Source organism: Gallinula chloropus (genome assembly GCF_964237585.1).
Source record: "Gallinula chloropus genome assembly, chromosome: 1".
Taxonomy (NCBI): Eukaryota; Metazoa; Chordata; class Aves; order Gruiformes; family Rallidae; genus Gallinula; species Gallinula chloropus.
The window spans coordinates 28685290-28712560 of record NC_140085.1 but is presented as its reverse complement, the minus strand read 5'-3'; the positions used below and the strand labels follow the sequence as shown (position 1 = coordinate 28712560).

At 38.1% G+C, this 27271-nt stretch overlaps 1 protein-coding gene across 1 annotated transcript in view; it reads right to left on the bottom strand.

Moving 5' to 3' along the window:
• Positions 1-27271, bottom strand: part of PTPRR (protein tyrosine phosphatase receptor type R) — a 152460-nt gene that overhangs the window by 104917 nt on the left and 20272 nt on the right. The window lies entirely within an intron of this gene.

Sequence of the window (27271 nt, the reverse complement as noted above, 5' to 3'; positions counted from 1 at the left end):
TCAGCAGGTAACATAACTCATCTACCTTTCAACAGCTTTATGAAAAGTTATACCCTTTTCCCCCAGCTCACTGGAGAACGGAATGGGAAGAAGAACAAAGAAAAACACAGACATTGGTTCAAGGTGATTCTTCATGTGGACTTCCTTGAATGTCTGCTTTCACATAGTTTTGGGATATACACATATTTCCATGGGAACACTGAAGTTATTAACTTGACAGATGCTTACCCAATTCCTATGAAAAAGATATACAGATAAACAGTGATGGCAGCAGGACATTTATGAATAGGATGATATGCAACATTTGATGGAAAGGATAGGCAGTGCAATAATAGCATGATTTGGCAGGATATTGGAAGATTTCCTAGAGATTTTATATAGAATATATGGCAAAAATGGGAAGTGCACAGTGGTGTAACTTGGCAGTGTATGGCCTAAAGAAGATCCCCAATGAAGAATGTTTTTGAATAGGAATATGAATCAAAAACTTTACCGTTAAGCAGCTTTTCTTACAAGGGTAAAAGGGGAAGACAGAAGCCTGGATTTCTCTAATGCAGCCTCCTGCAGTTTTAGAGAAGGAGGCAGCAAGTTTCTGCAGAAATGGTCCTCGAGAGAGAAGACTGGAAGGACTCAATGAATGAACTCTGGAAAAGGAGGATGTGGATGGACTGTCAACCTTCACTTATCTACAGGTCTTTGTCAGCTGTTAATCTGCATGGTGAAGTGGAAGGTCAAGACATTTAATATTAATTATTATTAATCATATAGTTTAGTCACATGAATAAATCTAATGTCAAGAAGAAATACTACTAGTTATAGGCCACTATTCCCCTTCCTCCTCCCCCATTCCGCGTCTAGAGATGAAACGCATAGAAAAGAGAAAGGAAATGAGGCTGTATAAAAATCACAAGAGGAAATGCAAAATAGGAAAGAAAGAATAGAAAAGGACTAGAAAAAAGTGATCTTTAGTCACTGGTGTGTAACAACTAAGCTCATACCACTGGATCTTCAATAAAGAAGCCAAACAACATATCTCATCCCTGGTGTACTGGGAGGTGTCCTTGCCCGTAGCAGGGGGGTTGGAACAAGATGATCTCTAAGTTCCCTTCCACACTAAACCATTCTACGATTCTCTATTCTTAAAGTGGTGATTTCGGTGGTTTGTTTTTTCCCCCCTTCTGTTATTTGCTAGCCAGACCTGCCTCACAACTTCTTTCCTGCAGTAGCTCCACCAAGACCAGTTCTCACGTTACACGTAACCTCTCATTCCAGCCTGGTACCCCAGTACTGAGGCAACCCAGTGAGAGTATAACCTCCTCAAATATCACTGGAGGGATTAATTTATGAATAAAATCCTGAAGGTGCAAGAGATGAGCAAACCTTGCAGGAAAGTAGCTGTGTGCCTTTAATATCATCAAGATATTTGCCTGTGAATTCAGAGAATAATGAAAAAGGTCCTATAAAAATGAGATTTGCGAATGCACTTCTTTTACAGAACACTTTGTCCCTTATCAGGAGGAAGTTACATCTTTGGCAGATTTACAGTAATGAAATTTTTCTGTGACCTTTCACTCTGTCTCTTTACATTACAAATAAATGTTAACATCCTACTAATTTGGATCAGTGTGGCCTTCCTTGCCAATATTCTCCTGATATATTTAAGAGTTTCTAAGATGACACAAGGTGGGAAGCCTACTGTGCTCTGACACAGTCTATTTTCTAAATAGTTACCCACTCTGATTCATCATTTTGCAGCCGACCAGTAAGATAAGGGTCTGTTGCCTATGGCTGTTTACTTAGCTTTATTACAGGCAAGAAGGACAACAACCAGCAATAAGAGAATAAATATTTGCAAGCTATGGTTACTGCATAGGAGTTCATGATCACAGCCAGGAAGGCATCTGAACTTTAAACAGAAAAAACATCGTAACAGAGATTATATATTAATAGAACTAAATTACTGACCAGGCTGTTAATGCCCAGAATGTGCTGGGAAAATTCTAAGCATATTTTCCATAAAGGTATATGCAATATACCTCAAATATTTTTTAAAAATCCAAAGAAATTTAAAATAATCTCATTTTAATGAGAGTTTTCAGTTTTCTCTAAAATTTCTGAATAGAACAACTGGTATTTCCAAGTGGGGGTCAAATTTAAAACAACGGCTTGACACAGTTTGGATGATGAAAACTGCACACATGTTACTAGCTTTAGAGAGCTAATTTAGCTACTGGCCAAAAGCTGCCACTACATTTTTGTCCTAGTTTTGCTCAAAAAGCTACAGGAAAACTTGGTCAAAACTCACTGACAGAATAAGTTATTATTGTAAAAGGCTGTTTTAGTAGAACACATTGCTTTAGTAGATTCCACCACCCCCCCAGTTACCCAAATTATTTAATATTATAAAGACATCATGCTTTATTCAGAATGAAAAGTTCATGTTTCCACCAGCTTTAAGAACATCAATAATTTTATCATTAATGACATATCGAGAGACCATAGTCATCAATACTTATACACTACCTACACACAGAAAAAAGGCAGCATTGAATGAGAAAACATTAAAAAAAGAAAAAAAAAATCCCATTCTCCAAATTTCTTCCTTACTCCAAAAAATTTGCAGTATTTCTACAACTTACCAACCATATTTACAAGAACAGAGCTGCCTTCCAGAAGGCTAGAAAAACATGTATGCTTTTTTGGGGAGGGAGAGCTCTGTCTATAGCCCTAGTTCAAAAGCCTTCATAGTTTCAGAGTATTTTGTTCCACTCCACATGATTTAATGTACAGAGGATAAGCCTTGGGGAACTATTCTATCATCCCCTTGGTGCCTGTGTGGTACTTACTGTAACGCTAATGGTAGTTACATGTCTGCATCCAGGGAAGAAAACACCATGGGTTTTAATATGACAAACAAAGGGCAACCAAGAAACAACTTAGTTTTTTCCTTCATTGCACATCTGCAGGTAAATGTGAAGCACAGAAACAGAAACAGGTTTTTAAAGAATCACTACACATTGATACTATGTCTGTAAAATTCTCTACACCAAAACAATTGGGGTGTTTGATATCTCATTGAACAGACTTGGTTTTAATATAATTAAGTTTATTAAGCATTTTAGAGCCTTGTACCATAACAACCATACTTAACTATGATATGTGTCATTGACTGAGCTATACATACATACATAAACTGTAGATACATACACGTACATATATAGGGAGTTACATAGGAAAGGGCAATTAGGTGCTATTTTGTGCAAGGAGACTTTGTGCTACTTTAAGGAAAATGTGCTGGTTGGCAAACCACATAACATGGGGAACTGCTTTGGAGAACAGTTTCAAAATGGATGATACCACTGAATGATAGCATGTGCGCCCACACACAAATACGCACACATACAGGGGACAGAACATACTAAATATTGGCTGCATTGCTTTGAATGATCACCTCTTTTCCCTAGAGTGCTGGAAATTGTACTTTCATAATTCCACCATGTAGGTAGCTACGTGTTTTTCATATATAACGACCTTTTCTAATTATTCTATTCCATCCTGAAGTGACTGCTGTAATTCAGATCCACACACACACATGTTCAATTAGCACTAGAAAGAAACCGCATGCTGCGAAAGCCTAAAATACATTTTGTGTAATTTTTAAGGTCGATAAACTCTAAAGTAGGGAACATATTGTGTAAAACTAGCTTTGATTCAAATTCTTTTATCTAGTTACCAAGGCATGGCTGGGAGTTAAACAAGATAACGTGACTTCCTCTGTTTCTGAGGGAATTCTTTTCTCTGAAAGATACAAGTATTTTTAATTGAATCCATTTGTAAGTTCTTACGGTGCTGTTAGAAAATTTGAAACAGGATCACAAGGCCATTAACAAAAAATTCAAAAATAATAATAATGAGAAGGGCTGCTACTCTGAAAAACATAAGTATGTTTTTTTTGTTGTTGTTAAATCACCAATGCCTTTTCACTGCAAACTTTTTGCTCAAGAGATATTGAGCTGGATCACTGATGTGAAACCTCCCTGAAGAGCAATTCCCCAAATACACAACCTGACAGCGCGCATTGCTCAGAGGCCACACACAGTGTTTGACTGTAATTGCAGAACACTGCCCCGCTGTCTGTAAAACCTCTTACACTGACCTTCTTCACCTAGGTATTGACACTGCAAGGATGTAGAGTTGGCAACACAGCAGATTCAATTACCAGTTCTTGGGAACAGTTCTGGGCTCCCCTGTTCAAGAAAGTCAGGGAACTACTGGAGAGGATCCAGCAGAGGGCTACGAGGATGATGAGGGGACCAGAGCTCCCTTATGAGGAAAGGCTGAAGGAGCAGGGGCTGTTTAGTCTGGAGAAGAGAAGACTGAGATGGGATCGTACCAACACTTATAAACAAAAGCAGGAGTCAAAAGGATGGGGCCAGACTCTTTCCAGTGTTGCCCAGTGATAAGGGGCAACAGGCACAAACTGGAACAATGGATGTTCCACCTGAAAGGAGGAAAAACTTCTTCACTGTGAGGGTGACAGGACACTGGGACAGGCTGCCCAGAGATGTGGAGTCTCCATCTCTGGAGATATTAAAAACCTGCCTGGGCACAATCCTGTGCAACCTGCTGTAGGTGATTGTGCTTTAGCAGGGGAGTTGGACCAGATGCTCTCCAGAGGTCACTTCCATCCCTACTATTCTGTGATTTTCTGATTCTGTGAAAAGTAGAAATGTTAGGAGCAGTTGGAAGACATAGAACTTCACTGTTTTCTTCACAACAGACTCTGCAAGATAAGCTGTAATTTAAAGTGTTTTTTCTTGCTTGTTTGTGAGAAACCATACAAAGTTAAACATTTGAAACTTTGATAGAGAAAAATAATATTTTCTTCCTCATGGACATTTAACTTTTTCCCCCTTTTTCTTCCATCATCCACATAAAATATCATGTTGAATAAGGGACAATGATCAAGATTGCAAATGAAACCTAGGAATTCCTATGGTCCAGCTGATTTAGCTGATGGAGCTGGTGATCAATTGACTGTTGGCACTGGAGGTTGTAACTTCTCGCAACCAAAACATCATACCTGGCAGCCTGGGAAAGCTTCTCAGATCACTGCAAACAGAAAAGCTCCTAAACTTTTCCAAATCATGATTGTAATCCAAAAAAGAGCAAAAAAGCTGTCAGGCCCAGAGGAGCTGGATAACATGTCCTGTCTGAAAGTTTTTCCATTGAAAAATAACCTGGTCTTAATTTTTACCAAAGAAAACAACATTTGTATGTTTTTAATATGAAATTCATAAGTAAAAAGAACAACCCTCAAAACCAAACAAATTGGCAAACTTGACCTCATTCCAGTTAGAATTCTTACACTGATTTAGTTTTGGAAAACAAAAACTATGATACAACTTTTTCCCCTCTAATTCTGCGTCCCCAGTCCAAGTTTTTTGCCATCAACTGGAATAGAAGAAATTATTTCCAGCTTTGCTATTTATTTTCTTTTCCTTTCCAGTTTTCCTATTTTCCCTTTATGCTTTGTATTTTTTTGGTACTGCTTATTTAACTTATTCAAATTGTTTCAAGTTTTTAAGAATTACAGAATGCAAAATGCAAAAAGGATTAATAAAAAGAAAAGCAGCCCTGAAAAAAAGCACAGATACAGTTAATTCCACTGAATTATGTAACAGAAAAAGAGAAAATAAGAAGAAAGGGTAAAATTGGGGGTGGTTGAAAAGTAAGATAAGGTGAAGTTTGATCTAACTTATGTATATAGTTTTCTGTAGGATACTTACAATGTTGGACAAAAATACAAGAAAGAAATTTCAAAGGTTTTCCTTTAAGAAGAAAAAAAAAGGAGGAACAAGGAAAAATATACAGAGTTTAAAAAATGCCCCACTACTTTTATAACTGATATCTTTTGTAAGGCAATTTGATATCTTTTGTTGCAATTTATAATTACTGCTGCTTACAGAGTTTCTCTGGTTTAGGATGATTATCTGCAGTGCTAATCACCAACCTCTGCAAAACATACTGAAAGACATATAACACCATGAATAGAGTCTTACCAATCATTTCTTTCTCATAGCCTTTTCTTTTCCAAGAAAACATATTGGAGAATATGTGAGCTTTCTGAAGTCAAGATACGAAGGACGAGGAGAAGGGTTTCCTTGCCTGTGTAGGACTACAGGAAATAAGCTTTGACCTCCTGGATCTGCCTTGTTAGCTGTAGTAGAACTCAGTGCTGCACAGTCTGTCATTCCAACAGCTTTAAACTGAGCACCATGCATTAATCATGAATTTTAAATTTTGACTGGCAGAACCTAAAAAATAATTCATTAAAGGCAGGTGGCAGCCTGTAATTTTGTGCCCTGCTTTTGCCTTACCTGCAACATCTGCGTGCGGCACCTCCCCTGCAAATTAAGCCTTTCACTCAAAAAATTAATAAGCATATTTATAGTCTGATTCACAGTTTTACCAATAGTTTCACTAAATGCTTTTCTTAAATTGTCATAGAAGCAAATGTAGGTTTGTTTCTACATGAGGCTTATCTTACCATGTCAGGTTTTTATGGTTATATTAATGCTTTGTTTTTTGTAAGAGGTAGATTGATAACAAATGATCTACTTTCATAAGGTAAAGACAGATTCTACCTCCTGAATACATTATCCATGACATAATGCTGACAAACTCATAGCGTGATTTTCATCTTAAGTGTTACAGGATATCTGTATATAAAATTTCTGTTCTTCATATTGTCAGTAGTACCTAGTGTTATAAGAAAATAATTTCTTAGGATTCTAATTTTAATGAAAACTCTGTGTGTATTTGCTCAAGTCTAAACACACTGAATGAATTTCTAAAAGTTTGCAGTGAAAACCAGCCTATACTTTTAGCTGTGGGCCAAGAATTATCTGATTTCAGATAACACAGAACTAGGAAACACCCACTACAATTTTGGGTCAAGTTTCTCGCTATTGAATTAAACCATAAAGGCATTGGAAACTGAAACCCAGAAAGAACCCAGAATCAATATCTTTTCTCAGAGTACAGATTTTCCTTGCTGTATGAGAAAAAATAACTTTGGAAGCAACTTTTCAGTTATATTTGTATAGTGGCTTTAATTTTTTGAAGGGATTTTTCTTTCTAAACTCATTACTGTCGTATCTGAGGAACTTACAAGCTGTTAATGAATGTCTATTTGCAGCTACCTCTGTATGTGGCAAAATCCAATAATATCCTGATGGAATGGAAGGGAAATCAAGGCATAAACAGTCAAGTCATGCATAAAATCTGTGCTGAAGCTGGTGAACAAACTAAGATCACTGTGTGTGGACATTGGCATGGTTTAAACCTTACTCCACATCAGGAGTCACACCCAGAGCTCTGGAGGAAGAATCTACTTGCTTGGTTCCACTCAGCCCATTTCTACACCCAGTACAAAATGGGAGTTATTGTATCCCTATTACTTCCCTACAATAATTTAGGGATGAAGGATGTCATTCAAAGAAAAAAAAAACATGGGTCTGTTATTCTCCCTTCTATAAGGAGACTTCAAGCCCCATTTCCCAAGTCAGTGTTGTCTAACAAGCCTGAGGTTATTCTAGGACTTCCACCATTCTCCATACATCCTTTTGAAACCACTTCAGTGTACAGATAAGAAGCCCAGCCTGGATTTTTGAGGGAAGAGATAAAGAATGAATGTGACTGTGACTTTGCAATTTAGCAACTGCATTAGGCACAGAAGGAGGCAAGCCCTGGATTCTGTGCCCTGTTTTTTATCCAGTAAATATTTAGTCATACCAGTATTCAGTATTTTTTACTTAGTTACTAAAAATTAGCATTCTTTCTTAGAAAATATACCAAACAAATATAAAAAGTACTCATTTTTAATTTATAAGCAATAAAGCAAGATCTCCCACTGGGTACTGCATCTGATTTTATGCTGAAGTTCCATAACAGAATTTCATTCCATCTTTTAATGTTTAATACATTTCAGAGAATGTATTAAACATTATTCATGTTTATTAATAAACATATACTATTTAGCATATATATATATAATGCAGCAACTTAGAAATCTTGTTTATCACAGAGACCTTATTTTGCTAATGATTTTATGATCTTGTGTGTCAGAGGACATTTGGTGGCACCATTCTCACTCATGCTGTAGAACAGAAGAAAAAAGGTTTTATGGCCACATGGTCCCTTCCTGTACATTAGATGTCTACAGATGCCACCTGCTGAGTCATGAGTCATCTGAGGTGTGGTATAGTAACCCAAATAGCTTCCTGGAATGTACAAGTTAACCACAGCTCTGGCTGTTGTGTTATGATGGCTACACTGCTTCTACCACCTGATCTGGCTCGTGTACAGCTGTCTCTGCAATTTGCACCATAAATGTGTCGTTATTTGCTACTCTGGCTTCTAAGGGAGCTATGTGATCAAATCAGCAAGAAAATGCTTAGGGGAATGATGTTTACAGAGGCTGAAAATATGGAGGTACTTGGCTCAAATGTCTGAGTGTGGTAGCTTCTTAAAAAAGAGTGCACCGTGACGGATTTATAGTTGTAGTCAGAAGAAATGTGTGTTGGGAAGCCACCCTGCTCCAAAGGCAGCAAGCTCTGCAGCAGAAATCTAACCCTCTCAGAAGACCATTCTTCTCCCAGCCTCTTTCCCAAAACTGAATCAAACAAGCTGCTTGACAAGGTCATGGTTATCCAAGTAAACTACTTTTATCCTACATGCTACACTCTCTGGTACCACATCTGTCACAGGTACTTCACCTCTATTGTTGTAGCAAGAGGAGCACAACCAAAAAGCAGAGGTTGAAATTGAAGGATGTGGGAGTTCAGCTTGAATGAGTGCTACAAGATTAGACAGATGCACTTTTGTTTTATTTCATGTTATTATGTGATATGGCAAGTCATAGAAAGAAAAGCAATTAAAGAACCTGGAACATTTTGTTCATTTCAGCTGCTCTGTTGAAGGAAAGGTTTTTCATTTTTCCTGGAGCTTTGCCTTTGTGAATACATTACATCTATCCTGGACTGCAGTCCAAATGCTATGAGAAATAACTAATAAGCTAAGTTAGGAGAATTGACTTTTTCATTGTGTAAACAACCTTCAAGCACGGTTTTGCAAAACTTATGCACAAATACTCTATAATACCAGGATGCTACTTAACAGACTTAATATTGTTTGCTGTTGACGGAGCAAAGCCAAATGTAAACAGATTAGTTCACTGAAAATCAGGCGTTTGGTTTGTCCTCGAAAAAGAATACCATGAGTGCTATTAGCCCTTATGGGAAGGAAGGAAGGAAGGAAGGAAGAAAGAAAGGACAAGGCAAGAAATGAAGGACAGATGCCTTCTGCACAGCTCTGATGGTTTGAAGACTGGCAAGGAATTCTCAGTCAGAGCTCAGTGTCACACCAACCAACAGCAAGTACTGTAGCTATCTGAAAGGCATCTTGGCACCACAGATACAATCCTGACCAGCTATGCAAAACAATTTAAAAAAACCCACCCCAGTAGCCGTCCATGCTCACTGAGAGTTTGAAGAAGACATACTCACGGTCATCTTAACAAGACTCGAAGTGACAGCATATAAGCAGACAGAGCTCATTCAGTCCCTTCCACGTTCCTTGTTCCTTGTGTTACAATACTGCACTCATGGCCAGCCTGCAGCTTTCATTCTCACCCGCACTGAGGTCTCAGGCCTGTCTAGGCAGGAACTACCAGTGAACTTGAGCCTTTTCTTTTATGACCACACTAGAAATGAACACAGTACCATTTCCTGTGCAGCTATTTATCCAAGGTGTGTTCAGTTTGAGCAAGTGTCTCTGGGATGGAACCTTTGGCTCCCTTCCCTCAGCAAGACACAGGTAGATAGATGCCCCAGTGTTTGAATGGATCCCAGGAGACGCAAGCTAGATGTGGATCCGCAGAGATGCCATCTAGATGTGGCTAGAAACTGGGACAGAAACACTTACAGGACCAAAGTATGCACATGTATTTTTCATACACCTACATATTGTAATCCACACTGAAGTAACAGAAAAACATACAAGCATGGAGGGACACTAAGCATGAAAGTAAAGAATTTAAGCAATAATACTGTATATATATGATCCGAGACCTTTTTTCTATTGTACGGGCATCATATGGACAATTCTCAGAGTTGCTGAACTGCTCAATGCTTTTTCTGGCCATGTTTTGATTTAACATTGGCACATCGACTACTGTTAACCAAATGTATATGGTTAATAGTTATTTAAAACAATTCCTCTACTGCCTGTAATTTTCTCTCACTTTAAAAATCTACTATCATCTCTTGTCATAAAGCTCTGCCAGATTAAGGGCAGGTGTTTCACTGTCAGTAAACACAATTCCAAGAAGTCACTGTAAGAGGATTTTAACTCTTCTAAGAAGAGTGTTATGGAAGCAATTTTACAGAAGGTGATTGCTGAAAAAAAACCTTATCCGTGTTTATACAATATACACTATAGAAGATGAGCATAAGTATTGTAATAGTTCATAACTACCTTCACTGTAGAATTAAATCAGTGCTAGATTGGTCTGTAAACTGAAATTAAGCTCATTAAAAGCACAAGATGTAATAAGCATTTTCAAGTAACTACAGACAAGAGCCCTTTTATTGCAGCATTAGTAACATATTTCTAAAATAGAACTAAGTCACAACTTGGTTATTATTTGCCTATTTTACACCATTCCTTCCTGGTTTAAGCACAAAATCAATTTAAAAATTACAAGTACTTACGCAATTGGACTTCATAACTTCCTTTATAGTAGGTGGCATACATTCTTACATTCAAATCAAGAAAGCTGTGCAAGAAATTTTATCTCTATTTCTTTTTCAGCCAATGCCTTTCCCTGATGTGTGACCAGTTTAATAAACATGGTATATTATGAGATTAAAGAGCTAGAGATAATCCAGGAAATTGCAAATAAAATAACAGGATTAAGTTATATAGATAGGTCAGTGAACCAAAATAAATTTAGTACATGTTGTTGAGCTAAAAGGCAAATAAAGTACTTTACTACCACTAACCCTTCTTCCTGAAAGCTTCTTTACATTAATATCCTGCTATATAACAAACTGAAAATACTTCAATAAAAATAAATATATTTAGGAGAATTAAAAAAAAAATTCTATTGATTTATGGATTTTAAAATTGGAGGGGAATTTTCTAATATTCAGGCTTGGAATAACTTTTCATGCCTTGTTTACTTGTAAACACTTTTTGTTATTATTTTGTTTGATAGCTGTTCTTAAGAGACAGTAATGCCTTCTGAAAACAGAAAACTTTGCAACCAAAAAGTCCAAAGAAAACACTTGAGTTTCCATGCAATCTGCCATTTCAAAATACATACAAACATATATGCATAAATATATAAATATATTTTATGTAAGAAACATAATGTGTTAGTTGATATCTTAATTTAGGAAAAGGAGACTTAGCACATACACCAAGATATGGATGTCTGCTGCTTTCAGAAGTGGTTTATTTTCTCCAAATTAGAATGAAATTTGTTCTTTCTGTCTCCCTTCCTGCCTCCTTTGGCTCCCACTGATTTCCACTTACTTAATTAAGTTTACAGTGCTCAGACACCAGAAGGCAGTCGTCTTATTAAGACAGAATTCCTACTGATGAATCAATATATATATCTAGTATGAAATCTTACATAACTGCTCACCGATCGGGAAAGTCACATGCATATACTAAAAGACAGATTCACAAACACATTGAAAAACAAAATAAACTATATCATTTGCTCTAACATCATTATCAGAAGGCACTATTAATGGGCAATAAACATTTACCTGGTTTTAATAAATTTTAGGCACTATTTAGTTTTTTTAAAAGGCAGAAGATAACATAAATGCACATAAATAGATTCATACACAGTCAACAGAACTTTTCAAGGCTATGCATCTTGCAAAACTTCACAGAATCACAAGTTTGGAACTATGTAACTTTGTAACTATGATTAAAAAGTAGCAGAATGGTTTTAAAAGCATTATTAAAACATTCTCATCAATTAATGCATTGCCAAACATAGAAATATCTGAAGAGTTAAAACTAAAATTATACAATCCTAATTCTTCTCACACTTTTACATTAACTTATCAGGGCTTATCAGGATGCATTCTTGCAAATATGCACTCAGCACCAGCATATTTCCCTAAAACAGGAACACTCCTGAGAATAAATAGATAGCTCCTGTCAAGGTGGGATTTCCACACATGGATTCTTTAGCCAGTACAGAAGATTTGGCTCTGTAAAACTGCAGTCTAGATTTTTGCAAGAATATCACAGGCCCAAGATCTACACAACACTTTAGGAACGTCAACACTGCAAGGAGTGCTTGGGTCTGTTGAGTGTCTGTCCCAGGCCCTGCTAATGCAAACATTGTGTGCCCTTCTCATACAGTCCTGCCCAAGAAGCCCTCTTTGATTCCTGTCATCATCCACCACCTTCTTGTAGGAAAAGGAAGAGGAAAAAGTGACCCAGGACAGCCATTGGAGCAGTGGACACATGGCCTTTCTGAGGAGGTGTACATCTGTACCCTAAAGGAAGCCACTCCAAGACAAAAGGTGGCTCCCTTCCCATGAATACCTGTACATAAGCGTGCTAGCTGTCAGCCATGCATGCCCCTCTGCAGCAACAGGGTAGGAGGCCAGGCAGCCCTGTGGTTAGTTGGGTCTTGGCCATGCATAGTACATACTGAGCATCTGTCAAGTGGCAGGGAAGGTTTGCAGAGCTTTCCAGGACTGCACATAAACAACCTGGGCACTGACACATAAAACGACAGGAAGACTTTGACAAGGGTCCTTTCACCAAATGTCCTACCATCACTCTCTCCAAGGATAGCCACCAATGTAGACCTGCAGGAGTGAATGTCTGGGGTGGGATCTGTCAATCATGCCAGGGCCTTGTTGCCAGCAGAGATTCAAATACTCTTCTGGGAGCTTAGTCATCCCAGGGAAAATGAGGACAAGGTGTCCTGCCTGTGTCTTTGCATCACTAAAAAGTCACGTTTCTTTGAATTGGCTACAAAGCATAAACACACAGATGCTGGCAGACCTGCCTGGTTCCCACCATGGGTATTGTTGAGTATATGGTTATCCACAGATTTAAGGGCAACAGCCTAAGTCCGCACTCAAGAAGAGATACTTTGCAGTCCTGCTGTAGCCCCTAAACATGCATGTGTGGTTGATTGCCAAGTGCTTGTCTGGAGCATGCCTCCAATGGAGCAGGTGACAGAAAGGAAACACCCTGCATGAATGCAGGTACCATGACTAGAGTCTCCTCCAATAGCTACCAACATTCAAAGGAATCTCCATAAAACCCACATTCTTTCAGCTGACTAGTTCCGTCAGTAACTTAGTCTCTTTTATAGATAGATAGGTAGGTAAGAACATATTGATGGGTAAGTGTTTTACCAGTAATTATGTTTGCACATAAAAATGTATATAAATTGCAAATACAGAAGATCAATATTTATCACTTCTACTATGCAATGTAGGATCAAGATAGACTGTTTCTGAAGAGAAGGAAAGCACACAAAACTGAGAGGGCAAGTAGAAAATTAATAATGAATTCCTGTAATTTATTTTCATAACTATAGCTCTCAAATACTGTCAATGTAATTGCCATTTATTCATGATCTTATTACATAGTGGTTAACAGAGACTTGGGAAATACATACACTGTGTGTAAATTGCCTTTAATAAAAGAAATTAGTTGAATGAATATTCTTCATTACCACCTATGAGTGCAGGGACATCTGGTGGACGATATTGTGATATTTTCCTACATATTTTCACTAGGTATTTTCCCCCCAACCTCTATGGAGTACAAATTCAATCTATTCAATGCCCTACACTTAAGAAATAACTGCATTTTGTAATATTGCTAAGTGACCTTTGACATGAACACCTTACAATAAATTGATCTTAAATGAACATTTACTTCAGCTGAGATAACTTTTTTATTACCTTTGAGAAGACATTCCTTCAGTTAACATTCATGTGGCAAATGTGAACCTTTTCAAAGTGATTTTTTTTTTTTTTCTACAACACTTTACCAAAAATAGCAAAATTTAACCTTGGTCTTCAAAGTATATTTTTGTCCAAGATGGAATTTTCAGCAATTTATATAATTTAATTCCAGATCTGTAAGTACATGTTTGTACATACTTCACAATAATCCCCACAGCACCTGGAATCCAGACGTTTGCGTAGTGTTGCAAAAGCAAGGCAACCCTATACCAACAGCTGGAATATTCTCTAGTTGTTTTTTCCTAGATTAACATAAGCAAATAAACAAATAGGTTTAGACAGTGAACCACAGCAGGTATTTGCCCTCAATAAATAAAAATAAATAATAATTAACAACAAAAAAAACCCCAAATACCAGACTAAAACATACGAATAAAACCACAGTTGAGGACGCCTGCTGTGCTGTCACAATATACAGTGAGAAGATGCACAGTACAGTTCAAGAAAATGTCTATATATCCACAATATTGTCAGAGATCTGTTAAGAGAAGGGCCCTGGGCAAAAAAAGTGTGCACTGCAGAGGGGAAGCCTATCAAGAAAACTGAAGTGTGTGCTAAGATATATGTAAAAATGGAGAGGAAAAAGAGATCATTACAATGGTTTGAGGCTACAAGACTAAAGGAAGGAGCAGAAAAACACAAGGGAAAAGAAAGACAAAGGTGAAGGTGACTAAAACACAAAGGCAAGCCAAGACCATGGTAGCAGCCTGGGGTAAGGTACAGTACTGAAGAGATGAAAAAAGGAGCACAGAACAAATAGAGCATGAGAAGAATGAGGCAGTGTGAGAAGAAGGGATCACAGGCACAGGCATGCAGAAGACCAATGCAGAACTCCAAGGAGAAAAGCAGAGCTCCACTTCCAGCAGCATGATCAAGGAATACAAAAGTGCTATTTAAAGTATTATTCCATGTTCAAATTTATTATGAAAGATTTTGGGTAAGATTAGATATTTGCCATAGCGTAGCCTGAAACCCAAACACCTTAAAAAAAAAGACAAGACAAGGGTTGGATGAAGAAAGGATTAAAGAATTTATGCAATTTGCACACAAAGAGTCAGAGAGGGAGCAGATGAAAGAAGGGAATCATCAGGGACTGTCTGAATGGATGGTGGGACTACAAGACTAGGTATTTTGGGGGCAGAAACTTCAGCAAACTTATTACAGGAATGAAAGAGAAGAATAAAAAAGGGTAGAGAATACTGCACGGTAAGCACTGGATTATTAGCCAAACCAGAAAAGAATAAAAAAAAGGAAGGATGTATGAAAATAGTGGCAGTGTTTTTCTGAATAAATGCTTCTGAGTATGTTACATGCCTGATTAAATGGAGAGAAATACAAGTTTTACACTGGGCAACATAAAACACATCAAGCAGTTAGGACACTTACTCTCTTAAGTTTCACATCAATTCACATCAGTAGTATTAGGCTGCAAGTCCCAGTAGAAAATACAATTCAGGAAAGAATGAACATTGCAGAAATAATGTAGTGCAAGTTTGGCTGAAACAATTGTCTAGTTGACATTATGATATTAACTGAATGACTCACAATTACACATGGAGAATTTGTAAAAGGCTTCCGTGGATAATAAGTGATATTTCCAAACAGAGAATAATGGAGTGTGCTAGAGTCACCACACTGAAGCTGCATTCATTTCTTTCTGTTCATGTAACCTCTCCAGTATTGCGTCTGAAAACTAACTTCTGCTTCCCAACTTAACCAGATAAAGCACATGGACTCTGTGTGGTCCTATCTTCCTGTACAGAAAGACTTTGGAGTGTTTCCTTCAACTTGTCTCTTAGTGAGGATGGACAAACTCCCTGCTATCTAGCTTGTATGAGGAACTCACTGTAACCTTATCAGGACAATCTGTGTTGAGACTCATGCCGATAAACTGCCTCCTGATTTTGTACAGGCTGTTAGCAAAAGAAGAGCTAAGAATAGTGTCTTTCTCCAGCTCCTGTCCCCAAAATTCCTCCTTAAAACTGTGAGTCTTATACTGTTGAGAAATAATATGTTGCTGATAATCCTACTAAAGGTCAACCTGCTGAAGACCTGTAGAAGGTTGATTTACTTCATAATAAACAGCACATCTGTTGATTAGAGGTTTGTATTGACCATGGGAGACCTCAGCTCAAGTCTCTGATTTGTATATGCTTCAGAATAAGGAATTATTGCTTTGTCCTCCATATGCCACATAATTAATTGAATGACTAGACTTCCAGACAAATCTTTCTCCGCCAATATCACAGATCCCTCTCAGTCCAAATAATTAAATAAAAATTGATCTGGAAAAGAAAGCAAAGCATTTCAGTGACTAGAAGAGACTTGGCCTTCTGGAACTCCTACATATTGAAGGAAAGACGAATCTCAAATGTACTGAAAACACCCCCTGCATGACCCTGTGTTAGGAATATTCTAAAATGTAAACAAAACACCAAATAACCTGCCTTGGATGATTTAACTAAATTCTTTCAAGTGATGCTTGGCTACTACTTAGATGTAGCAAAAGATTCACCAGAACCTGAGCATCCATTGTAGCTCTATGCCTGGAGCTCTGGGATCCTGGTCATTCTGTGATGCATGACTCCCATTTCCTCCTTCCCTCCCCATTAAAGTGTCTAAATAGTGCCAGTTTATCCTAGTTATTTTTTTTTTACCTCAAAATTCTTTAAGGAAAGAAACTCTGGTTTTGGGATACATCTGCCTTGAGCTTTTGACTCAGAAAACTTCATTTTAGTGCTTCTTGATCAACCTCCTGTACCGCTTAATTGCTACAAAAAATGGGTGATCTGTTCCATAGATAATAAGCTGTTAGAGAGCTACTTGGCAGCTGATGCGATCTCTCAGTGTATGTATTTTTGCATTGCATGATCCTCAGAGTAATTTTGAAAGAAGTCCATGATTAGAGACAAGGGAAAGAAAAAGAAAGCCAAAGATAGGCAGAATCAGCGAGCCTCCAGGCAGAATAAGGTTTAAGAAAGCAAAGATATAGCTTATATATTAAAGTAGAAGAGCCAAGAAAATAAATCATTACCTATTAGAGCCAAAGATTATAGTCAGTGCCTTGCTATTACAACTGAAGAAACTATGATGGCAGTAACATGGCTAAGAGGGCAAAGATCAGTAACAGGAGAGCAATGGATGGAGACAGTTATAACAACATTATGACAACAAAGAAAATCTAGCGGCCTTTGCCAGACTTAAACAAATGTATTTGGCAAAGGCTGGAATAACTAGGATTGGCAAAATACAGGACATTAATGAGGCCACAGTGACTGAACAGTCCTTTATTTCAAGCAGCAGAAATTTATTTCTGAAGTATTTAATTTCTTCAGTGATTGATCGAAAGAGATTAATATGTAGTATGCAAAAGTCTCTTACCTTTAATGAAAAGAATTCATAGGGCTGTCCTCATAACTGATGAAGAGTGGTCAACTGGCAGCCCATGCCATGAGTCAAACAGAGCACGCAAGGCAATTTTGGCTAGACCCTAGGAAAGCCTACGGCTGTAAACCAAGGCAGTTTTACAGTCCACTGAAAGATAATAGTAGAAAGAAAAAGTGATTTTGACATGGACCAAGAGAAACCACTGCCAAGCTTTGAACACAACTGGCTGGCCAGCCAAACAAACTGGTAGCAGTACAGGAGAATAAAGTTCAATTATATGAGAATGAGAAAAGCAGGTTGACTGCAGGTAGGATAGTTGGGAACATCTGAGCCTGGCCTAGAAACAGTCAATCCTCAGTTGCCCTTGGATTTCAGTTTAATGGCACATTATTGTGAAGACACCAAAGCTGGCCTTCAGCAGTAGTAGCTCAGAGCCAGGAAGATACAGTAACACAATGCTGACATTGATGCTCCTCATGTTCTGCAAAACATTCCCCAGCAGTGGGACTCCAAGGGACTTCTTGGATAGATATGGACAGCTCTGCTTTAATGCTAGACCTTGGCAAGCAAGCCCTAATAGGTGTGAGCTAGCTCTGTGCTCAGTACACCTACATCATGGTCTTACTATGTTGTATTGTTATATGGCTACACTACATTGCCAGGGTTTTTCTTCATTATCTAAACATCCCTTAGTTCCTCACTTTGAATAATTGAGAATAATTATGAAAACATCCAACAACCCTTGGACAGAAATAAATATGACCCCTGAAAATAAGCTGCCAATCTCTGTATTTACCACCACTATAAAAGTGTGCTATTCATACTGAATAGTATTAAGGTCAGACCGAATCTTTTATATTTTTAGAACCAATATTGTAAATCTAGCTATTTTAAAAATGTTTCAAGGTATTTTATTGAAACAACTCTGATCATTTTGACATAGACATGTACCTTTTTGGCAAAGTATACTTGTAGCTTAAGTCTCACATTAATTTCAGCATGTATTTTACAGCCTCACTGTATAATAAACCGTTGCAAAATGTTCATTTTGGCCATCTTCTTAATGTGATTAGATTGCAGAAGGAAACTTCTAAAGGTGATAAAGAAAGAAATTCAATTAGTATGTTTAAACACAAGAAATGTGAAAAGAAAAAGAAGAAAAATGTATTTTCTACTGTGTTCCTTTGTCTCTACTGGTAAGGAGGACCATGCATAGAATGGCCTGCCCAACACAAGTTCTCTAAATCTCTGCATTTGAAAGAGGAAACAAGCTCACTTATGACTGTAAGAATACCCATCTTACTTTTGTTACTGTACCATGCACCAGTTTGAAGCACTTGGAATTGTTTGGGTAAGGCAATACTTAATTCTATAAACACAATAGTATCCCATCATAATTGCTGAGCAAGTTAAAGTATAACACAAATAATTTTCATTGACCAGAGGAAGACAATAATTGAAGTAGAAAAAACATGACTAAAGTAGCACTGCTCTGCAAGTATTTTTAATGCATCAGGCCCTCAGCCTTCTGAAATTAATTAATACTTTAATGAAAGTTGTCTGTTATCTGACTAACAAATTTAGTTTTTCTAATATCCAGCTACCCTGGCTTTCAATTAAGTCTCAAAGAGCCAAGAACTGATGAGAAGGGACATCATAAATGATTTATGGATGTCCTACTTTTGTGTATGGTACATTTATTATTCTACTTAATGCATCCATATGGTTTTCTAATTCATTCATTACTGAAAGCCTCACATTACAGTTATTTCATTAAAGGTTATAGCCATTTTCAGCCAGATTCTTAGGAAGCACATTTAAAAATTAAAGCTACAATCCAATTTTTGATTTAGTGTACGGATTTCAAACTATCAATCTACTTAATTATTGCCCTATTACGTATTTCTAGAGGGGTCAATTGTTGGGTTTTTGTTTGTTTCTTTTGCTGGGATTTTTTTACAGTTTTAGTGATCAGCATTCAATAAATGTCTTACTATTTCATGGTCTAGGTGGTATTTTAAATTTCCAGTTAATATAGAATCATAGAATGGTTTTGGTTGGAAAAGACCTTCAAGTCATCAAGTTAAATTGTCTATCCAGCCTTACTAGGTTTAATACTAGACCATGCCACCAAGTACAACATCTACTTTTCTATTAGAAAACACCTCCAGGGATGGTGACTCAACCACCTCCCTGGGCAGCCTGTTCCAGTATCTGACAACCCTTTCAGTAAAGAACTTTTTCCTAATATCCAACCTAAACTTGCCCTGATGCAACATTTCCCCTTGTCTTGTCAGTAGCTCCCAGGGAGAAGAGACCGACCCCCACCTCACTACAACCACCTCTTAATTAGGTGTAGAGAGCGATGAGGTCTTCCTGCAGTCTCCTTTCCTCCAGACTAAACAATCCCAGCTTTCTCAGCTGCTCCTCAGAAGATTTGTTTTCTAAACTCTTAACCAGCTTTGTAGCTGTTCTCTTGACATGATCAAGCATCTTGATGTCTTTGTAGTCAGAGGCCGAAAACTGAATACAGTACTCCAAGTGTGGCCTCACCAGCGCTGAGTACAGGGGAAGGATCACTTCCCTATTCCTGCTGGCTACACTGTTCCTGATGCATGCCAGGATGCCATTGGCCTTCTTGGCCACCTGGGCAAACTGCTGGCTCATATTCAGCTGGCTGTTGATCAATACCCCTAGGGCTTTCTCCTACAGACAGCTCACAAGCCACTCCTCTCCAAACCTGTAGTTTTGCATGGGGTTGTTGTGACCCAAGTGCAGGACATGGCACTTGGCCTTGATGAACCTCATGCAATTGGCCTTGGCCTATCAATCCAGCCTGTCCAGGTCCCTCTGTAAAGCCAGCCTACTCTCTAGCAGATCAACACTCCCATCAATCTTAGCATCATCTGCAAATTTACTGAGGGCACACTTGACTCCCTCATCCACATCATTAATGAAGACATTGAATAGAACTGGCCCCAGTACTGAGCCCTGGGAAACACCACTGGTGACTGGTCTCCAGCTGGACTTGACTCCATTTACCACAACCCTTTTTGCCATCTGTCCAGCCAGTGTTTCACCCAGTGAAGCATATGCCTATCCAAGCCATGAGCTGCCAGCTTCTCTAGGAGTATGCTGTGTGAAACAGTGCCAGAGGCCTTACTGAGGTCCAAGTTGACAATGTCCACAACCTTTCCCTCATCCCCCAGGTGGGTCACGTGATCATAAAAGGAGGTTAGTTAAGCAGGACCTGACCTTCCTGAACCCATGCTGACTGCGCTTCATCACCTGGTTGTCCTGCATGTGCTGCATGATGGCATTCAAGATGATATGCTCCATAACATTCCCTGGCACTGAGGTCAGACTGACAGGTCTGTAGTTCCCTGGGTCCTCCTTCCACCTCTTCTTGTAGATGGGCATCCCATTCACAAGCCTCCAGTCAAATGGCTCAGTATTTCCTTTTTCTCACAACTCCAGTCAGTAGTCTCTTGTTCCAACCACAAAAGTATGCATAGAGCACATCAGAGAGGTGTTCCTATAGTTAATTATCACCTTCCTTCCTCCCACCGCAGCCATCCTTGCACAGAGTATTTCTACCAGCATCAACCTAGAAACCCTTAAAACTAAGTTTCTGTCATAGTAGGCAGATGACTAAGGGAAGATGTCTTTAACTAGTGTAGCTATAGCTTAAACAGAAAAGAATAGAAGAAAGAGAGTAAGTATTTTTAATTTTGGGGTTAATTTCTATTGCCTCTATTCACTTTTGCTAACTAAGCAGAGCCCCAGCATCCTGCAGTACCATTCCAGAGAAAGCCTATGAGAGGGGTTTTGGGGACCATGTCTATTTAATTTTTTTCTTTCATTATCACTGTAAGACAAGAAATGTAACTTCTATAGTGTTTTAGCTGTATTTTCCTCAAGAATAAAAAGACTCTGGTAGTGCAGCATTTAAGGTCATTCTCCCAGTAATTCAAAACATTTTTGTTTTAATGACCTCTCAGCTCAGAAGACTGCACTATTACAGAACTACACAGTACAGTACCTGAAATTGAACTGTTGTAAGATGAAATTGTTTTTATTACATGAAATTAAAATATCATCTCTATTTGTAAAGGTTAGCCTCCAGAGTTGTGTTCTTAATTCGAGAACATATTATGTGTTGCACGAAGAAAGCGTATCAGCAACAATTTGGCTAACAATGCAGAAAGATTTAAGTGTTGCCAGAACACCACAGGACTGTAAACAGAAATGATCCTTATTTCTTTCAGGGTGTTTTCAAAAAGAAAACAAGATTAGCAGGACTATTAATACTAGCAAAAAGTTAACATCTTATTCTAATAACACCAATAGTAAAATGGGCAAAAAACTTAAAATCAATCAATGACGTTGTGTAAATCAAGCAAAATTTGCTTTAGCATACTGTAAATGTAAAAATCTTGATTTACATTGTCATTGATTTCTATGCTACAGTTTATCACACAATGACCATTCCCAAGAAGAATGCGTGTCCTCAGCCAAATCTCTACAAAGCAGACATTCTGCTACTATTCTCCAACAGCTAATAAAGACTGAAATGTAAATCTCTTTCAATTCATGTTTGAATAAACATAGATATAACATATGCTGTCAACCACTTTCCTACACTACTCAACACTATTCTGTTAAGAGTCTTGGTGTACACCCACACTGCTTTTCATGACGCTTCTATCATATACTCGACTCAAAGCTCTGTATCCACTAAAAGCGTTTTCCACAAGTTCATTGTGGTGAGGAGCCAAATAATTAGCTCCATTACAAATTGTCAGTAATGACTTAAACCTTCAGAGGAAGGACAACAAAAAATTACTTAAATGCTTTTAGTAACAACAACAAAGACAGAAAAAGACTGGTCTACCCCTCTGCTTACCTCCCCGGGTTACTCCATGAACCATTTTGATACTGAGGTGACTAAAAAAACATCATTCAGTTGACAGCTATGCAATCACTTTCAAACTGCAATATCATTCTAGCCTGTGCGCTTCATTTCAGAGTTCAATATTTATTTTTTGTAGAAGAGATGATGAAGTGCCATAATACTTGATCTATGAAGCTTTTAAAAAGTGTGTTCAAAAGATCATCTTCTGCTCCCTAATGTTTCTCTGATTCATAATGCCCCTGTGTTTTAAAAATATCACATATTAATGTAGCGATGATATAAAAAAAAATTCTTTTTCAAAAGCAATTTTTCTAAGGTTTAATATTTAATAGGTTATATACAAGAATACATTATGAACCATCTATTGAGGAACTTACTTTATATAAGTTGTCATTCTTCCTAAGAACGATGTCAGAAGTGAAGAACCAAAAGGATTATTCCAGAGGCTGAATCGCCAGATCCAACAAAACACTGACTGATAAGGAAACACATGCTGTCTTGCTGTCTTTTTATCTGAGTGCCCTTTATCTGCCTTTTAAATGTTACTGTAGGGGACTTGGGTTCTCACAAAGATAGGTCTCTGAGGGGGCTAAAAGAATTTTAAAAAAAGGAAAAATGTGCTGCTTCTTCGGTCTTTGTTCCTGAACATTGTCAACACAATGCATAGATTTATTGTGGGAAGTAGTCATTGCTTTGTTTATTTGTGGGTTCCATGACCCCATTAGGGCCATTGTGTTCATTTATGATTTCGGACGTCAAGCACGTGCGATTCCAGTGATGGTACCTGGAACTCTGTGTGCCAGGAAACTTTTCCCTTTCCTTAGTCAAATTTAGGCATTAATAGGGTTTGGCTCATTTATAAAAAGGAAAGCAGAACATTGACAGTGGTATAGAAATCTCCTGCTAAAATACAAGCCTGTCCATACTGTTCAGGGTGGTGGAGTCAGTGCAGTTCCAGTCAGTAAGAGGCGCAAGGCTATCTCCAAAGCCAGTCCTTGAAACACCCAAAAGTGCAGTTTGGGCATCATTGTAAAGAAGCCAAACATAGAGCAGGGATCGAAAAATCCATTGCTGTCTAAAACTCTGGGTCTTTTCACAGAATTCAGGACAACATGGCACAGAAAGGGCACAGAACCCTATTTAAATCAGAGGAATAAATGGAACCATGCAAGTAATAAAGAGGCAGCAGGAGGGCTTGCTTGTTTCTTTGTGGGTTTTTTGCCCTATTTTGGAGACAAAATCAAAACACATACAAGAAAATTGTACTGGATCAGCCCAAGATCAACATCTCTATGAATTTTCAGTTGGCTGAAACATTGCATTTTGGTTCAAAAATAATTTCATCTGTGAGCATGAGATGAGTGGTATCCTGTACTCCTTAGTTCAGTGACTACATCATGGAAATGAGAAAGACTCAGGTTCAGCTTTCCCTTCTACTTCCTTTAGAGCAAGGCTTCGTGCCAGGTCTCCTACATTTGGGTGTATAGCCTTTCTCTCATGTAAATTCCCCCGCACTTCTGAGATAACTGTTGAAAATGCTTAAGCAAAAGTGAAGATGTTTGATTTGGCTGCAACCATGGCTCAATTCAATCCGTTTTCATAGAAAAACTCAGTTTTGCCAAAAAAAAAAAAAGGGAAAAAAAAAAAGAAAAACAAAGAAAACCAAAGGAAAAATCCTCAAAGAGAGGAGACTTTCCTGGAGGATAAAAGCTGGCAATTTCACAAATGGGAAAACAGGCAGATTCCTGTCTGCTACAAAAACAGTATCTACTTTATCACTGGGACTGGTCAGTTGTAGGAACATACAGCTAAAAGAATAGGTAAGGAACAGCTGACAATGTTCTTACAGATGAACTGCACAATGCTAACTGTCAATGAAACTTCACCCCTTAATTTAAAAACATATAAGATGCCTGCTCCTTAAATCCAGTATTTGTCTAAACTGTGCAGCATATGAAGAAAACTAAATGACTTAAAGAAACATCTTCCTTGTCACTAAAAAACGCAGGAAAAGTAAAGTTTTGTGACCAAAGAGGATCTGGGTAATTCATGAAAGATATGACAGGCTTTTGTGCAAGCTTAGCATCCCATTGAATGTCAGAGAAAATAACCCCAGAGTTGCCAGCAGAAAAGTAAGCAATTAAAGCTCTGGGGTGCTGAGTATCCCATTAATGGTTTTTTTAACATAGAGATTGACATTTTTTTAATAGATGACAAAAAAGTGCCTTAAGGAGGTCTCAGTGCATGTTACAACCTAATGCAATCTCTCCTGTTTTCCACAGACTGGCAGCAAACACAATACCATGATAATGGTTTTCAGCATGCAATTATCCTTGCCGAAGTGCACCAAAGGAAGCAGAAAGCAAATGAGGCCAACTAATGCAGATTCTCTAGATTTTTTTGTGCAAACAAAATCCAGAATGACAGAGCTGCAGGCTACTAGATCTATTTGCAAAGCTTGCTGCAGATACATTATGCCTAGTATAATTAATTAAGAAAAGCTCAGATATTGGTGACCATCAGTCCCTTGTTACAAGGTGGACTTACTTGACTCTAGAAGTCAAATTGTGTGAAGACCTGGTGTTCGAGGTCATGACACTAAGGGTACTAATTGATGTTGCCCACTCTTGGGCACTAACTCGTTGGTGACTAACATTTTGAACTTCTTAGCAATTCAGCACTGTAACTATACTAAAGTCTTAAAACTTCACTGTCTATCAGCATGGCACTTGTCCTCCGTTGTTACAAGCATCAGACAAACATGTGACTTGGAAATGGCGAGGGACACTTGATACCTTACTGGATTTTGAGATCTTACTACTCCAAAAGTTCCTTTGAGAAGTCCCCACAGAGAGATGATTTTCTATTGATGCTTCCTCAGGTTGCCCCAGTGCCAATCCCTGTTTTAGGCTGGCAATAACAGATGTCAAGGGACAAAAAGTGACATCTGACTTTTTGTTACATTTCACAGATAGTTAGCTTGTCTTGTTTGTTTGCCCCAGCATTTGTTGACCTGCCACTTTATGAACTACTTGTTCTCCTCACACCATTTTATAGCTTAACATACTTTCAAAAGTATTTTGGACATCTCTTCACAGGTGAACTTAGGGTACGTTTAGTAAAAGAGATGAGTAGGATTCAGAGATCCCTCTGAGTCACAGCACCAAGCTGTGAATAGTCTTTCTGTGTACCAGGAGGTAAATGACCTTTGGAGTCGGAGTCTGACAGACTTCAGGCTGAGACCCCAGGTTCATGAAGTATTCAAAAAGCAGCTCCTTAGTCATGTCCATTAACACAATATAGTGTAATTACATCTAGCTATAGATAGAACTACATATACACACATCTAAATCTATCCCAGTAAAAATTAGGACATTACTGTACAAGGTGTAATAGGAAGATAAAATTACAATTTTTAATATCTTCCAAATTAACTGTAGTGTAATATGTCACACAACACACGATAAAAGGCAGACTGTACATGAGCAAAACAAATCACTTGCCTCAGAAACCCTGCCTATTCTGTCGGAAGAACATCTCCAGCCTTCATCCATTCTTCTCCCCTCATCTCCCTCCCAAATGAAAAATCACTTTTGGCCTGTGGTCTCCTAAAAGCAGTACTAAATTTCTGGTCTAAAGGATCACTCTCAGCTCCCATAGTTTCCTCAGAGTTCTATGTATTTTTATCAGACTGAGACAGAAACATTTAAATATAACTTTACAGATTGTTCACCATGGCCTTACTGGGCAAGTTAACTGGGTGGATGCTATGCCAGCAGAGGCTGACACAGTATTAGAAAGACGGAAGAATTCCTATCGAAGAGAACTGAAATAAGGAAGAGATTTTATCTTACATCAAGGGAAGGTATTCAACATCAGGGAAAAGAGTGGTAAGAGATTACGGAAAAACTGTGGAGTGGACAGCTGGGCAAATCTGGAACAGGTTATAGGTGAAAAAACCCGTTATCAGAGCATCTTCTGTTCTTGGGACTCTCAGAAGGCTATTTACCTTCTGATATGCAGAAAGACCACACACAGCTTGGTGCTGACTCAGAGGGTTCTCTGTATCCTACTGCTCTCATTCAATAAAACCCTATGACTTAGTCTTGGAAAAGAGGGCATCTTATATTACCAAAATACCAGGGAGAAGAAACACGTATTTTCCATTTAAAGAAAAGTAAAAAGCAAATTCCACAGACACTGTTCCATTTGTATAAAGGGGAAAGAAAACCATATTAAATGTCTCCAGAAAAACGTACCTAGAGGGAATAATTTCTTTTGGACTGAAGATTATTGGAAGGATCAATCCCTCCTATACAATTCTTCTGTGAAACCATAGCTTCACAGAAAGTACAAGAATTTGAAAAATAAACTTTTCTAGAAGAAAAAAAAATGTGCTGGGAATAATGAAATGAAATAAAATACATGAACAAACAGGTTATAGGAATTTTGGGTCTTGACACCAGTAATTAAATCCAATGCATCAGGAAATAGGGAACCAATGGAGGAATAAACTTATATGTGTAAGGCCATGCCATTAAGAAAGCAAAAGATGCTTCTTCTCTGAGCATACAGTATGAGCAAAGTTAGACAAGAGGATATAGCAGTCCTTGTGGGAAGAATTTGACATAAGCGGTTTCACAGCCTCATGGTTTTCAGCTACTCAAAGCCAACCCGAAGCAGCCCACCTACTTGAACTGTGACTAGATTTGGATTTCCACATTATTTCAATATAAAATGTGTTGTTTAAGCTGGGATCAGCTCCAGATTAAGATGGCACTAAATGTACATGTCTGTGTGCCGATATGAATATATATAAATATGTAAGTAGTCACGGTGCAGTTGGTGCTTACACACCCACTATCATCAATAGAAACCTTGTCATTAT